Source organism: Indicator indicator, chromosome Z (assembly GCF_027791375.1).
Source record: "Indicator indicator isolate 239-I01 chromosome Z, UM_Iind_1.1, whole genome shotgun sequence".
Lineage (NCBI taxonomy): Eukaryota > Metazoa > Chordata > Aves > Piciformes > Indicatoridae > Indicator > Indicator indicator.
The window spans coordinates 4917895-4932862 of NC_072053.1; positions in this window are offsets into that span (position 1 = coordinate 4917895).

Consider the following 14968-nt stretch of genomic DNA (forward strand, 5'->3'; position numbering starts at 1 on the left):
TTAACAAAGACACAGACAGAGATACTGCCTTTCTTGTTTTTTGAAGTAACTTTTGTCCTACTGATTTTTCTGCAAAAGTGAGTTATTGATTTTCATGGTTTTAGCTTAAATAATTTTAAACATAAACATGTCTCAGTCTGAATCTAGATGGCATTTTATTAACCCTTTTAACTTTACATGATTGCTTCTTCCACAGTATGAAATGTTGTCATCTTGGTACAAGCCAAAGCAAAACCCCACAGTTCCCAGCTGTAATGAGAAGTCACCATCCTGCTGTAACTGTAGTTCTAATAAATAAGAAGCAATCTAAGAACCACAGTGGCACAATCGTTAGCTTCTGCATAAGCATACAAGAGCCTCAGTTGGATGAAATAAGCAGCAGCACTCAAACTCTGGCTGTGCTGTTACCATTGAATAAAAAAGTAAGAGTGCATTTAGCTTCCCAGAATCTTCTTGCATTGCAACATCTATTTCTCTATTGATTAGAAATAAAGTAGCTGAAATCCTTTTTGAAGTATAATTTTGGAGCACTACAATTCAGATTTATAATAATAAAAAACAGATATGAATATTTTGAGAGAAAAGACTTGAGATTCCAAAGCTGCCATCTTGTTTTAATGCTTGTAAAATAAAATTTGTTGTTTATTTTGAATTATGAATTGAGTGATATTTAAGTCTATTAAAACAAATGCTAAAACCAATGAAGGTAATCCTATCCAGAAAAACACCAAGGTGTCCTTCAGTTGCAAGTTGTAATGCATACCAGCAGTTTCAATAATCTGCATAGATTGTTGGCTAAAAAAAATCTCTCTGTATGTTGTTGGAAGAAAACATTTTTCCCCAGTTGTTTGTCACAACGAGTCTTATTTTAAAATAAAGATAAAAATATTTTATTAGAGCTCAGTGGTCTTTCTTTCTACCTATACATACATCCAGTATCTGAATTAATCTCCCTTTCCCACTGTTTTTACACATTGCCTGTATGCTTATATGCATGAGTATATAACTTCCTATTCTTTTAGAAACTGTTATTTCTTAAGAAAAAAAATATCAGTAGTATTTTAAGTACCACCATAGTACTTTGCCTACATATCTCAAATATTTTTGTCACAGAACAAGCATGACATAGAGTGAAGATGTAGGGCATGGTCTCCTATGTGCCATTACTCAAGAATATAACTGCCTGAGGAGGGGAAAACATCACTTTTGCAAGGGTCATGAAAAGTATTAAGATTATCTATCAACGCAAGGAAACTGGAATGGAGTAACATCTTGCTTTAAAGCTGCAAATAAAATTTACTTTTACATGGAAGACCCATCTTCCACTCATATTCCATTTAAGCTTTTGCAATAAACGTAAAAGCTCAGATGATGAGAAATGACCATAACTCTTATTTAAGTACATACCCCAAATCAATGATCATGTTCAGAAGGTCTTGTCTGAAAGCCTACAGACTTTGGATACAAGTTTACAGCAATATTTATTCAGGCAAAAATAATTCAATTGAATAAACAGACATGTTAAAAAATTATAATTGCCCATGAACCCATAAGAATTATTCTCCTGGAGAAAAACAAGCAAAATGAAACAAAACAAAAGGAATCCACACTATATTGGGAATTATTCTTACACCAAATTTTGCATAGCCTTTTCAAAATCAGAGCTAGTTAGAATGATTTAGTGAACTCCAGGCAATAGACTGTCAGTTGTTGTCCCTAAATCTGAATATCTAAGTCTGTTTTCCCCTTGTTCTGAGTTCTGTTTTCAACAGAAACAACATCTTGAGAAATGTATTCTAAACTGAAAACATCTTGTTTTTATGCAGTTATTGTGGTTGAACAATGCCTGTGTCATAACTTTCTGCTAATGTGCATTAATGACAGCAGCCAACCATCATTACCAGCATGAAGGGACAGTGCTGCTGTGTGAGGCAAATACTATTTCCTAAGGGGAAAAAAAGTGTTCTAAAAAAAAAAGAAAGATGTTCAGGCTTATACCTATCTCTGTAAATTATGCTACACACAGATTTTCTAGAATGGCAGAGGAATAAATTTGACATGCAGTAGCTTTATTTTTTTTCCTCCAAATTTAAGTTCCTCTAGAAAATTTAACTGTAACAATGGCCACACTATGATTTTAAAGTAACATTTATTGCAGTTTCCACTTAACTATTTGGGTTATCTTTAAAGAGGGATGCAATTTCCTCACCCCACCCCCTCACGCCCCCTTTGAAAGTTGTGCTCTTTTTGTGCTGTGAAACAATCTTTCTCAACACGATGGAAGGGTGAGTAGTTTAATATTTGAGGTCTAACTATGTTACTACATGCAATTGTCATGTTCACATTTAATACGTTAGATGGTAGATCTAAAAATACTCCTATTGCCTCCATTTTTGGTACAGTTTCAGCATACTGCTAAGATACAGTTATCCATATGAATATGTATATCCAGTTTTGAACAGAAGAGATTTTTTTCTTATGTAAAACATTAAAATGTTCTATAATGTTTATTGGGAAGATGGTTTAGCTGGTTGCTGCAGATTACCCAGGCAGACATTGACTCTTTCTGATTTTGAAGAAGATGAACTACAGGCCAGTCAGTCTCACCTCGGTGCCCGGTAAGATCATGGAGCAGATCATCCTGGAGGCACTACTGACACAGAATAATAGTGAAGAGGTGACTGGGTACAGTCAGCATGGCTGCACAAAGGGCAAATCCTGCCTGACAAACCTGGTGGCCTTCTATGAACAGGTGACAACATTAATAGGAGAGGGGAAAGCAACTGATGTCATTTACCTGGACCTGAGCAAAGCCTTCCACACTGTCCCACACCACATCCTGGTCTCCAAACTGGTGACACATGAGTTTGATGGGTCAACCACGAGATGGATAAAGAACTGGCTTGATGGCCACACCAAAGAGTGGCTGTCAATGGCTCCATGTCCCAGTGGAGGCCAGGGACAAGTGGAGTCCATCAGGGATCAGTCCTGGGACCAGTCTTGTTCAACATCTTTGTTGGCAACATGGACAGTGGCACTGAGTGCACCCTCAGCAAGTTTGCTGATGACACCAAGCTGTGTGGTGCAACAGACAGGCTGGAGGGAAGGGATGCCATCCAGAGGGACCTTGACAGGCTGGAGAGGTGGGCACAAGCCAACCTCATGAGGTTCAACAAGACCAAGTGCAGGGTCCTGCATCTGGGTCAGGGCAATCCCAAGCACAAATCCAGGCTGGGCAGTGACTGGTTGGGAAGCAGCCCTGAGGAGAGGGACTTGGGGGTGCTGGTGGATGAGAAGCTCAACAGGAGCTGTCAGTGTGCACTTGCAGCCCAGAAAGCCAACCAGAGCCTGGGCTGCATCAAGAGAAGTGTGGCCAGCAGGTCAGGGGAGGTGATTCTCCCCCTCTACTCAGCTCTGGTGAGACTCCACCTGGAGTACTGCATCCAGTTCTGGAGCCCCTATTACAAGAGGGATATAAACATTCTGGAACGTGTCCAGAGGAGGGTCACCAGGATGATCAGAGGGCTGGAGCACCTCTCCTATGAGGACAGACTGAAAGAGTTGGGGCTGTTCAGTCTGGAGAAGAGAAGGCTCCAAGGTGACCTTATTGTGGCCTTCCAGTATCTGAAGGGGGCTACAAGAAAGCTGGGGAGGGGCTTTTTAGGCTATCAGGTAGTGACAGGACTAGGGGAAGTGGAATAAAGCTGGAAACTGGGGGATTCAGGCTGGATGTGAGGAAGAAGTTCTTCCCCATGAGAGTGGTGAGAGCCTGGAATGGGTTGTCCAGGGAGGTGGTTGAGGCCCCATCCCTGGAGGTGTTTAAGGCCAGGCTGGATGAGGCTCTGGCCAGCCTGATGGAACTAGATGATCCTTGTGGTCCCTTCCAACCCTGACTGATTCTATGATTCTATGATGTACAAGGACACACACAGGATTAGACTGATATATTGGTATGTCTGCAGAGAGCTTCAGGTTCTGGTGTTTGGTTTTGTTTTCTTGTTTTTGTTTTGTTTTTCATTGGGCTTTTGTTTGGTTTTGGTTTTGATTTTGGCTGGGTTTTTTTGAGATTTTATATTCAGAAATACTTTAGGACTGTAACATGTCTCTGACAACATCTGGTGTAAGAAGGTGAAGAAGTGTATGTGTTCAATATGATCTATCACCACTTGCTGCAGCCTTTACTGCATGAGAACATTTGTTTGGTAAAAGTGTGTGCAGGCTGTAGCAGTAGCTGCTCGTGTCTCCAAGTGCAGTATTTGTTTGACATGATTTTTTGCTTTAGAAGCAAAATTTCCCTTTTTTTTTTCCTTTATATAAACCTTTTCCAGTATAATTTGTCTGAGTCTTCAGTGTAGGTGGATGTTTCATGGTAAATACAAGCAACATAGATTTTCTTTACCTGCTCTGGAGTTAGGAAATGGATCGAACTACTGGATCTACCTTGTTTCAGTGGATTTACAAATCAATTTTAAACACATCTTTGTAGTCTCAGCATTTCTTAGGATGTCAGCTATGGCCTTAGAATTAGTTGATCTTTTAAACAGTTTTGTTTGAAAGATTGTAAATAACTTATTTTTATCAGCACAAGCTTTTAACAGATTAATTGTTATGTTATAAATATGAAAAAAAAATGTGACAAGCAAGAAAATCTAAGTGAAGAATTATTTTTCGCACATTTAAACATTTTTCAGAAGAGTTAAAAAGGATGTGATCTTCAAAATGATGGAGTCAGCAGTTTAGTAAATCAGAGAGAGAAAAAAAAATCATTCCTGTGAAGACTTGTTCAGAACTTAAGGATCAAGGGCAGTCAAAGTATACAGATGTATTCACAGCCCTGAGACCAAACACTTTCTTCTTCAAAATAAGCTCTACTTGGCATTTAAGAGCAAACTGATGGCCAGTATTGGCCCACTACCTTTTTGTGATACTTTAAAGAAATCAAGGCAATTATGGAATCTAATAAGGAAGGCACATGAAGTGAGGGCATGCTGCTATTTCCCATAACAACTGTCTCTTAAACAATGAGAAATTTACTGACAATTAAGTAGTTTAAAATTCTAATTTCTCTTCTAGAGACATATGTCAGGAGTTATGATATGACATGAAGTATTCCATTTTCTCTATGACTACAGGTCCAGAATCTTTCTCATTTATTTTTATGAAAACAAGAGGAAGGTTTTTTCATTATCCCAATAGTGAGATCCTGTATTTTGAGCATGAGACATGATAATCCAAATCCTTGTTCTTCAGGAGACACCCACATCGGAAATAAATTTTCTAACAATATAGTTCTTCTTTTTGAGCGGAATCTCTTTTAGGCCTCCTATTCTTCTTTATATTATTCTTAATATATATATTCTTCTTTTCACAACAGTGAAAACCCAGAAAATAGTTAATAACTTGTAATGGACAGTCATCAAACAGACTATGGAAGTCCAGTCTCCAAGTTCATAAGACAAAACAGGCAAAGTAGGATTTGACATAGCTGTCTCCATCATCATCAATTAATGGCTTAATCTATCTGTGTTGATTTGCCAAGCAGTGTGAGATTATCAATAGAATTAATGCCTGCAAATTCACCCATACTGTATTTAAATAGATTTAGATATCATACAGACAGAAATACACTGGTAGCACATTTTTCTATTTGTCACTTACTAAAAATTCACAGATGATTCTGAGACAAGACAGATCCCAGAACAAATGACCAGGAAATCATTACTCTTATTGCTAAATCTCTAAAGTCTGAAAGATAATGATTTAGATTTTTCTCTTTATCCAAATATAAAACTAATGAACTAGGTTAAAACTGAGAAAACAAAATCTTTATAATTTTTTATATTACCTTGATAAATTATATTCAGAATTGCACTTTAATACCTCTAACATTGTAAAAACAACAGAAATATTAATAGAGATCCAGGTGATCCTACTTAAAAAAAAAAAAAAAAAAAAAAAACCACAACACTTTTCTCTTGGGAAAAATTGTTTACAAATCATTTAAGTTATTATAGTGTCTCTCCAGAGTTAGGATAGGAGATATGAGATGAAGGTTTTTGGGGATTTGTTTGGTTTGGTTTGGTTTGGTTTTTAATTTTAGATGTGATATGAAATCCACAGAGCATTTAAGAGTCAGTTAAGAGTCAGTTAATTTATTAACATGTTTACATTGCTTTATTTAGTGTATTGTTGGCCAAATATATATTGAGTCACAACAGATTATTGGAAATATCTCTCCTAATGAGTCTATGGAAGTAATTTTTCCAGCCTCAACCTACAGCATAGATTTGAAGGCTAAATTTACTCTTCCTGTAAACAGACTAACTTTCATGTGATCTGGGCTCACTTCAGATATTCACTTGCAGTCACATGAGCAAAATATAAACAGAGAGAAAAATATATTGTGAGTGTATGCCCCATTTAAGAAAGACATACAAAGTTAAGATCAGCTAATTAATGGAAGAGAGCATAAAGTCCTTCAGACAATTTCAGTCTCAATAATGAAAAACCTTATGAGTTTACCATGTACAAAATCCATAGCCTTTTTAAGACTCAGTCCTGAGACTTGGAAATTTCCAAGTAAGTTTCCTTCTTTGTAGTTGATAGTTTATATAACATCTGACTTTTTTTTTATAAAACTGTGTATTGGGGGAGGTATTTCTCTTTTTATATGTATTTTCAAATTTCCTTTCCTTGCTGGATGTATGACCTACTCTTTGCAACAAAGTTCCTTGAGAAATATCTGATACTGCTTCAAAGTTATTGGAAATAAATTAATGATCTCTTTGCCATTGGAGTGGAAAATTTTAATAACAGGATACAAAAGTAAAAACTGATACTGATCTCAGAAATTAATATTTCTTAAAATGAATAAAGCCTACACTTGATACATCTTGAGATTTTTCTTCTATATTTTTAAATCAATCTTCATAATTTTTATACCTTAATATGTGATATATGTGATTGCATCTTTCTAGCTGCAATTGACTAAGTAACATAATTAAAAGTATATGTATCCTGTATTTTACACTGAAGTGCAACACTATGGTATTCCACTGGCATAGAGCTAGATTTTCAAATCCAGTGATTAGCTAGCATTTGTCTTTTACATTTGACAACCATTTTTTGGTAATATAATTCTCACTAATTACATTATTGCTGCCTCTCTGTGACTGAAGATAGAATTATAGAATCATAAAATCACAAGATGGTTTGAGTTGGAAAAGATCTTAAAGATCATTTAGTTCCACTCCCCCACATCCCCACCATGAGAAGGTACTCCTTCCACTCGATCAAATTGCTCACAGCCTCATCCCCCTGGCCTTGAACACCTCCAGAGATGGAGCATCCACAACTTCTCTGGGCAACCTGAGAGATCTGTTTCAGTTTCTCATCACCCCCACAGTAAAGAACTCCTTCCTTACATCTAATCTAAATCTCCCCTCTTCTAGTTTAAAACTATCACCATTTGCCTTTTTGCAGTAAGCCCTGATAAAAAGACTGTCTATACTTTTCTTATAGTAGGGCCCTTTAAGGATGCTGTAACATCTTCTCGGAATCTTGTATTCTCCATGCTGAACTATCTCAGCTTTTTAAGCATGTCCTCACAGCAGAGGTGTTCCAAACCTTGAATCATCTTCATGGCCCTCATCTAGACTCATTCAAGTAGATCCATGTTTTTCTTATGCTGGTGGCCCCATGGCTGGATGTAGTTCTCCACATGGGGTCTCACAAGTGCAGAGTAGCGGGGGGAGAAGGTAGAATTTAATGTTTGGTGCTAGGATCTTAAAAAAAAAAAAAATCTTTAAACTTAAAAGAATGGTAGTAGATGCAAATTCTGTATTATGGAAGTGTCAAAATATTGTCTTCAGAATTAACATGAGAAACTGTAGTGTATTTATAAACAAAGAAAATTTTTGCTACTTTGACTTTCCCATTTTCAAATTAAAAGAACTTTCATTTAAGCTACTAATTAACTTACATAAAAATACTACCTTAAACTTCACCCTTTACCCCAGTATATGAGTGTTCGTATCATGAGTTCCTATGTGAATTTTTTTCTAGAAGATATATTTCAGCTTTAAAACATAGAACATAACTTTTTCTTTTAAATTATTAAGCAAAAAATTTAATTATTTGGCAGAAAATACCAGAGCAATTGACATAATTTCTAGAGGTGAGCTTATGTCTCTAAGATATTTAAATCTACATTTGTTCTAGTGTCACCAGTAGTAACAATAATCAACTTGCTTATAGATTTTAATATTGATTAAAATGACCAAGAAGTCATAAAATTTCTTGGTGTTGCCCTTGTAGCATCTTCAGGCTGGGCTTTTTTTTTTTTTTTTTTTTTTTAAACAAGGAAGTTTTGTAGAATGTTTTAATAACTTTTAATAAACAGTATCTGAAGTCTGTGCTGCATCTCAAACTTAATTTTTGAAGGGTGTGTGTGCTGGTAGTGCTAGTAGTGATTGTAAGCTCCCTCATTTCAATAAGACATTGGTCTAGTGCATATGATGCTATCTCTCTTATTAGCTAGATGTTTAATTAAGGGTTGATATTCTCAAGTGGGAAACCTATCTGAATAGGACAAAGACTATAACTTGTCAAGTAAATAAAAATGCAAATTGTCCCCTTTTGCTGTAACCATTCAGAAATTTTCTCATTAGAGTTATAAATTAAAAGGCTGAAATGTATCTCTCATATGGGGAAACACAGCAAACCACCTATTGATTTTTTTCATTTATCTAGATACAGTTCTGGACTTAATTTTAACTTGTCTGATGTCAGATCACAAGAACAAACTACACAAACTTTTAAAGAGATTGTAATATTGTGCATCATACTTTTATTCTTTCTTGATGCCACTATAATGAAGCTACATATTTGTTCTGCAGAAACGTTTTAATATTACATTCATGGAAAAAAATGTGGTTAAGACACCTACACTACAGCTGAAAAACTTGCTATAGGAAGTCAAAGCAAAGTCTTTCTGCATGTCCTTGGCAGAGATGAATCACAGAATTGCAGAATGTCAGGGGTTGGAAGGGACCTCCAGAGATCATAGAATCCAACCCCACTGCCAAAGCAGGATCACCTAGGGCAGGCTGCACAGAAATACATCCATATGGGTTTTGAAAGTCTTCAGAGAAGGAGATTCCACAGCTTCTCTGGACAGCCTGTTCCAAGGCTCTATCACTCCCACAGTAAAGAAGTGACTCCTCATGTTGAGGTGGAACTTCCTGTGTTCCAGCTTACACCTGTTGTTCCTTTTTCTGTCACTGGGCACCAAATAAAGACTGGCACCTTCATCTTGGCACTTACCCCTCAGATATTTATAGACATTCTCTTCTCCAGACAGCCCTAGTTCTCTCAGTCTTTCTTCACAGGATAGATGTTCCAGTCCCACAATCACCCTCATAGCTCTCTGTTGGACTCTCTCCAGCAGATCTCAGTCTCTTTTGAGTTCAGGAGACTAAAACTAAAACTGGACACAGTATTCCAGATGTGCTTACAGACTAAGGACAGGTAAAAAGGAAGGGTACCAAAGAAAGATTCTGTTGCCCTCTGCATTCCAGCCCCTCAGGAACAGTCAGCCCCTTCTATTCCTGGGTTTCCCTCATCCTGCTTGAATAGTACTATCTGAACACATCCTGTGCTACAAGAAGTCTAGGTTTTTATGCCATTGGGAGTTTCAGCATGGCACATCATCTTTCTCCAAGAAAGCAGAAAGCAGGGACCATATTGGACAGCATGGTGTGGTTTTTTAAGTGCTTGGCCTAGCCCCATAACAATACATCCTAACTTCATCTGAAAAGGCATTTTCGTTACTTTGGAAATACACTTGGAGTTGACCCTTAAGCAGACTTTAGTTTTCTCTCTAGAAGAGAACAACAAAGTTCAGGTTAAATGGATATGACACATTAAGAGTTTAGAAATTACTTTTCTTTTGTATTTATATAACTCCTATTAATCACAATTAAATATAATTTTATAAGATTATGTTCCCATTAGCTTATATTTTTAATATTGGCTCAGTCATGCAAGGAATACTAATTTACAGATTTCAAGAACTGAAAGTAGCATCATAGCCTTGAAAGCAACCCCATATGAAAAAGTCCATACTCAAAGAGATACTGTTGAATATTTATTACATGTATTGCAATAGGTAAAAATATTTTTGATTTATTTGTGGTTTAGAGTTTCACTTTGATTTTGATAATTTTCAATATTTGCATAACTTTTAAAAGTCTAGAGAAAATGTTGAAACAAAGTTTCTGAAGTGGTTGGGAAACTCCCTTTTTCTGTTTAATGCATCAGCTTTTACTTCAGAGCCAGTCTATGATCACTTCCTAAGTGCAGCCTTTCTTGGAAAATAGATTGAAAATCTCAATTAAAGATAAAAATTGAGCAGCCTATCAAACACATTACATGAAAATGTGAAATGGTCTGTGATAAATTTGTTATACTAATGCTCATGGACTAGCCTTGGTAGTAAGCCATTCACACTGTGCTACAGATGCGAATCCTTATTGCTGATTACCCCACTTCCTTCAAAATATCTACTATATTTATATCCTCTTCCCTGAAAATAAGCAACCAAGTAGCCTGCCAAGTAGCACTATTTGTCATACTGTAGGCATTTGTGGGTTTTCCCTTTCCATTCCACAAACTGCTTCCTCCAAGGCAGCATTGCTCATCAGCTGCTGCTTCTTCATCCTCTCATCTCCTGATGTACGTGGTTCTTCAAACATGCCACATGGCAGCCAATGACAAAAGCTTCCAGTAACTATTGCAGGCCAGAAGCAATTCTGTCAGATCAGAATGACTGACTGCATCAGAGTGTATGATTTCAAGTGCATAATCTTTAATTCCTTCAATGCACACATCAAGAATTTTCGCTTGACTCATCTACATTCAGAACTCATTTTGGTTTTTGATTCTTATGCTGAGTCCTCCAAGTTAAACTTTACTTGTAGATGTCAGGGTGGCTAAGATTTTCTGTCAAAGTTTTATTTGCTGAAAGTGTAGCTTCTGGAAAACAAATTCACAGTGGGGAAAAGTTTTGTTTCATGTTTCTTTCTTACACTGTGAAATACACTTTTTGGGGTAATATTATTTATGCATATGTATGAATACTTTTTCTTTTTATTTTTTTCCTTTTTTTCTTTTTCTTTTTCTTTTTCTTTTTCTTTTTTCTTTTTCTTTTTCTTTATCTTTTTCTTTTTCATTTACTTTTTCTTTTTTCTTTTTTCTTTTTCTTTTTCTTTTTCTTTTTTCTTTTTTTCTTTTCCTTTTTCTTTTTTTTTCTTTTTCCTTTTTCTTTTTCTTTTTCTTTTTCCTTTTTCCTTTTTCTTTTTCTTTTTCTTCTTTTTCTTTTTCTTCCTTTTCTTTTTCATTTTCTTTTCTTTTTCTTTTTCTTTTTTCTATTTTTTATTTGCTTTTTCTTTTTTCTTTCTATTTCTTATTAATTTTGGTTTTCTTTTTTTTCACATCAAGCTAAAACTCTCTGAAAGTTTAAGTCCCTTCTATTGCCCTTCCTCAAGAGCTTGTACCTGTCTATTCCTACATTCCAGCCATGGGAATCATCCCACCAAGTTTCAGTAATAGCCATTATGTCATAGCACCCCAGCAGCACAGTGGCCCCCAGTTCATCCTGCTTAATGCCCAAGCTGTGTGCATTAGCATAGAGGCACTTCAGCTGGGCTGGCTGTGGCACCCTCTTGGGTGAATCCCCCTTGATTCCCTTGGGGTGTCCCAGTGCTTCGTCCTTGGCTTGCCTCAGGGCAACAAGTGGAGAGCCCTTGCTAGCATCCATCCCTCAGCCTCTGGTGAGCTGCCCCAAAGTTTGTCACAGGTAAGCATGAGATTAACAACCCCTTCCCCCTTCAAATCTAGTTTAAAGTCCTATCAATGAGCCCTGCTAACTACTGCTGTAGAATCCTTTTCCCCCTCTGGGACAGGTGCATCCTATTGGTTGCATGCAGCTCTGGTGCCCTGTAAACTGTGCTGTGATGATAAAATGCAAATCCCTGTTTACATCATCAGTCCCAGCGCCATGAGTTGGCTCTTCCTAAATGTTCCCTTGTCCACCACTGATGTCAAAAGGATGGAGGAGAACACAACTTGAGCACCTGATCCCTTTACCAGTTGCCCCAAGGTTCTGAAGTCTCTTTTAACTGATTGTGAGTCTTTCACTGCTGCATGAACACCACTCATCTGAAAAAACAGAATTGGGTAATAGTTTGAAGGGCTCACAAGGGTGGGAAGTTTAGCTTCCCGGGACCAGGGAGAGAGCAGACCTCTCTATGAAGTGGGTTGGTCTGCACATCAGACCCTTTGCTCCCCTCAGCAGGGAGTCACCTACAACAATGACCCTTTGATTTTTCTTTTCAGGGTCAGTTTTTATGGCTGGCCCGAGGCGAGTCAGCCTTGGTGGCACTTTTGGTCTTTGTGGCACTTTTGGCCTTTGTGAGCCTTTGTCCTTGCTCACAACCAGTTCCTCCTGCAGAGCCTCCTACCTGTTCTGCAAGGGCACTGTGGGTGGTGCACTTCTTAAGGGAGCATGCTTACTCCATTTGTGTCATTTGTTTCATCTGGTAGTGACCTGTTCCCATGGACCCTGCACATGTGAGTTACTGCAGGAGGGCTGGGGGGCTTGCTGATGAGAGGATATCGAATCCTTTGCTCCACTAAGAGTTAACTCCTGTTCTGTTGTCCTAATGATCAGTTTGTGGAAGTCATCAATTTCCCTCTCACTCTCACTGATGCTTCCTACCTACTCACCTCTTCCCTGAGCTCCCTCACTTCAACCTGAATCTGTGCCATTTGGCTGAGCCGGTCAAAAACCTGCTTACACCACACACACCTATAGTCAGTGTTGCTCCCTGTTGCCCGTGAAGGGCTGTGGCATTGCTGACAGCCTGTGGCCTGAATACCAACATCCATTTTGGTAGGTGCAGAAACCACAGTCTTTCTCCTCCGAGTAGCCACCATCATACCTTCAGTGCAACTAAAGCACCTTGTGTCTTGCCCACACGCCCTGCTCGTGCCAACCACTGAGCTGACTCAAAAGGAGCCCCCAGGGTACACTCAGTCACTATTTTCTCTCCCTATGCTTGTTAGCCTGCCTGTACCAACAGCTGTTGTTCCCAGCTGTCTGACCATGTCCCTTCCCTCTCGTGCCATACTTGCTGGGTTCCAATGAGCAAGAAATCTGCTGCCTCACAGCTCACAGTCTGAGAGCCTCTGCTCTTTTTGCCAGGTTTAAAACTCCCACAGCTTCTCTGTGAACACCCCCAGCCACGCCGCCCTCTCAGGCACCCTGCAAGAGAGGCTGAATCATGTCAGGTCATGTTGCCTCTTCCCCCCACTCTCTCTTTCAGTCTCCCTCTCTCGGGGAGCCCCCTTTTCTCTTCTAAAGATCTAGCTGGTCCTGATGCAGTAGCCTTACAGCTATCTAATTCTAAACAGAAAAAAAAAGTCAAGCTCTTAACATTGCCTATCACCTCAGGGCAAGAAAAAGACCTTTATCTAAAGCTAAGTTGTTCAGGCAAAGCTGGAATTTTAAAACAATTGACCAGTTTCAAATGCAGCTTGTGTCAGATGGTGTTGGACTAGCACAGTATGAAGTGCACTTCATGAATCTGGCCTCCCCATCTGACCCTGGGTTGATCCTGCCATCTTTTTCTTTCCAACAATGTTGGCAAGATTGCAGGCGTACAGATATCAAGTTGCAATGCACTTTTCCTTCTGAAATAGTGTCCAGAATGGCATAACCAAACCAGGTTAAGATTCAAACATCATTTCCTCCAAGATCAAGATAGATGCATTCTTTTGAGTAAAATATCTCACAGAGAAGGAAGGAGACCTGTATAGGTGAGGAAGGAGCTGCAGAAAAATGTCATGTGCAAGAAAAAGTTACCCAGTGGTCAGTACTGGGTCCTGTCTCATTCAGCATCTTCACCAATGACCTGGATGAGGGGATAGAGCATATCCTCAGCAAGTCTGCTGATAATATAAAACTGGGAGGAATGGAATAACTGATACATCAAAAGTTTGTGCTGCTGTCAAGTGAGAACTAGACAGACTGGAGAGCTGAGCAGAGAGAAACCTCATGAAATTCAACCAGTGTAAGTGTAGAGTCCTTCACCTGGGAATGAACAACACCATGCAACAGTACAGATTAAGGGTTGACCTGCAGTTCTATAGAGAAGGACCTTGGAGTCCTAGTGGACAATAAATTACTCAGGGGACAACAATGTGCCCTTGTGGTCAAGAAGAATATTAGTATCCTGAGGTGCATTAAGAAGAGCGTGGCCAGCAGGTCGAGGAATGTTCTCCTTTCCTTCTGCTCTTTCCTTGGTAAGGCCACATCTGTACTATTGTGTCCAGTTCTGGGCTCCCCATTTCAAGAGGGACAAGGATATAGTGGAGACAGTCCAACAGCTACTGCAAGGATGATGAAAAGACTGGAACATATGTCTGATGAGGAAAAGCTGAGGTAGAATCACAGAATTATTTAGGCTGGAAAAGGCCTTTAAGATCATCCAACCCAATTGTTAGCACAACACCACATCTACACTCCTTTTAAGTACCTCCAGGAACAGGGACTCCACCTCTTCACTGGGCAGCCTGCTCCAGTGCTTGAACCACTTACTGTTTCATCATTTTGCATGGACTATAAGTGCATTTTCAGACTGTAGGTGATTGCATTTATGTCACATTTTTCCTCATTTTGAAAGTCAAAATAAAGGAATTTCAAAGTTCTAGAAACCCTTCAGTAGGTGTAGAAGACAGTGAACTACTTCATATGCTTTCAGGGTTCATTTTTGTGTCTTTTTATTCAAAGTCTAGTATTTTATAACATAATTTCATGTTTTGTGACAGTATTGGTGAAATATAAAATATCCTCTTGTACAAAGCTAGGCAGAAGGCACGAGAAAATTGCTATGTCAAGATGTAACAA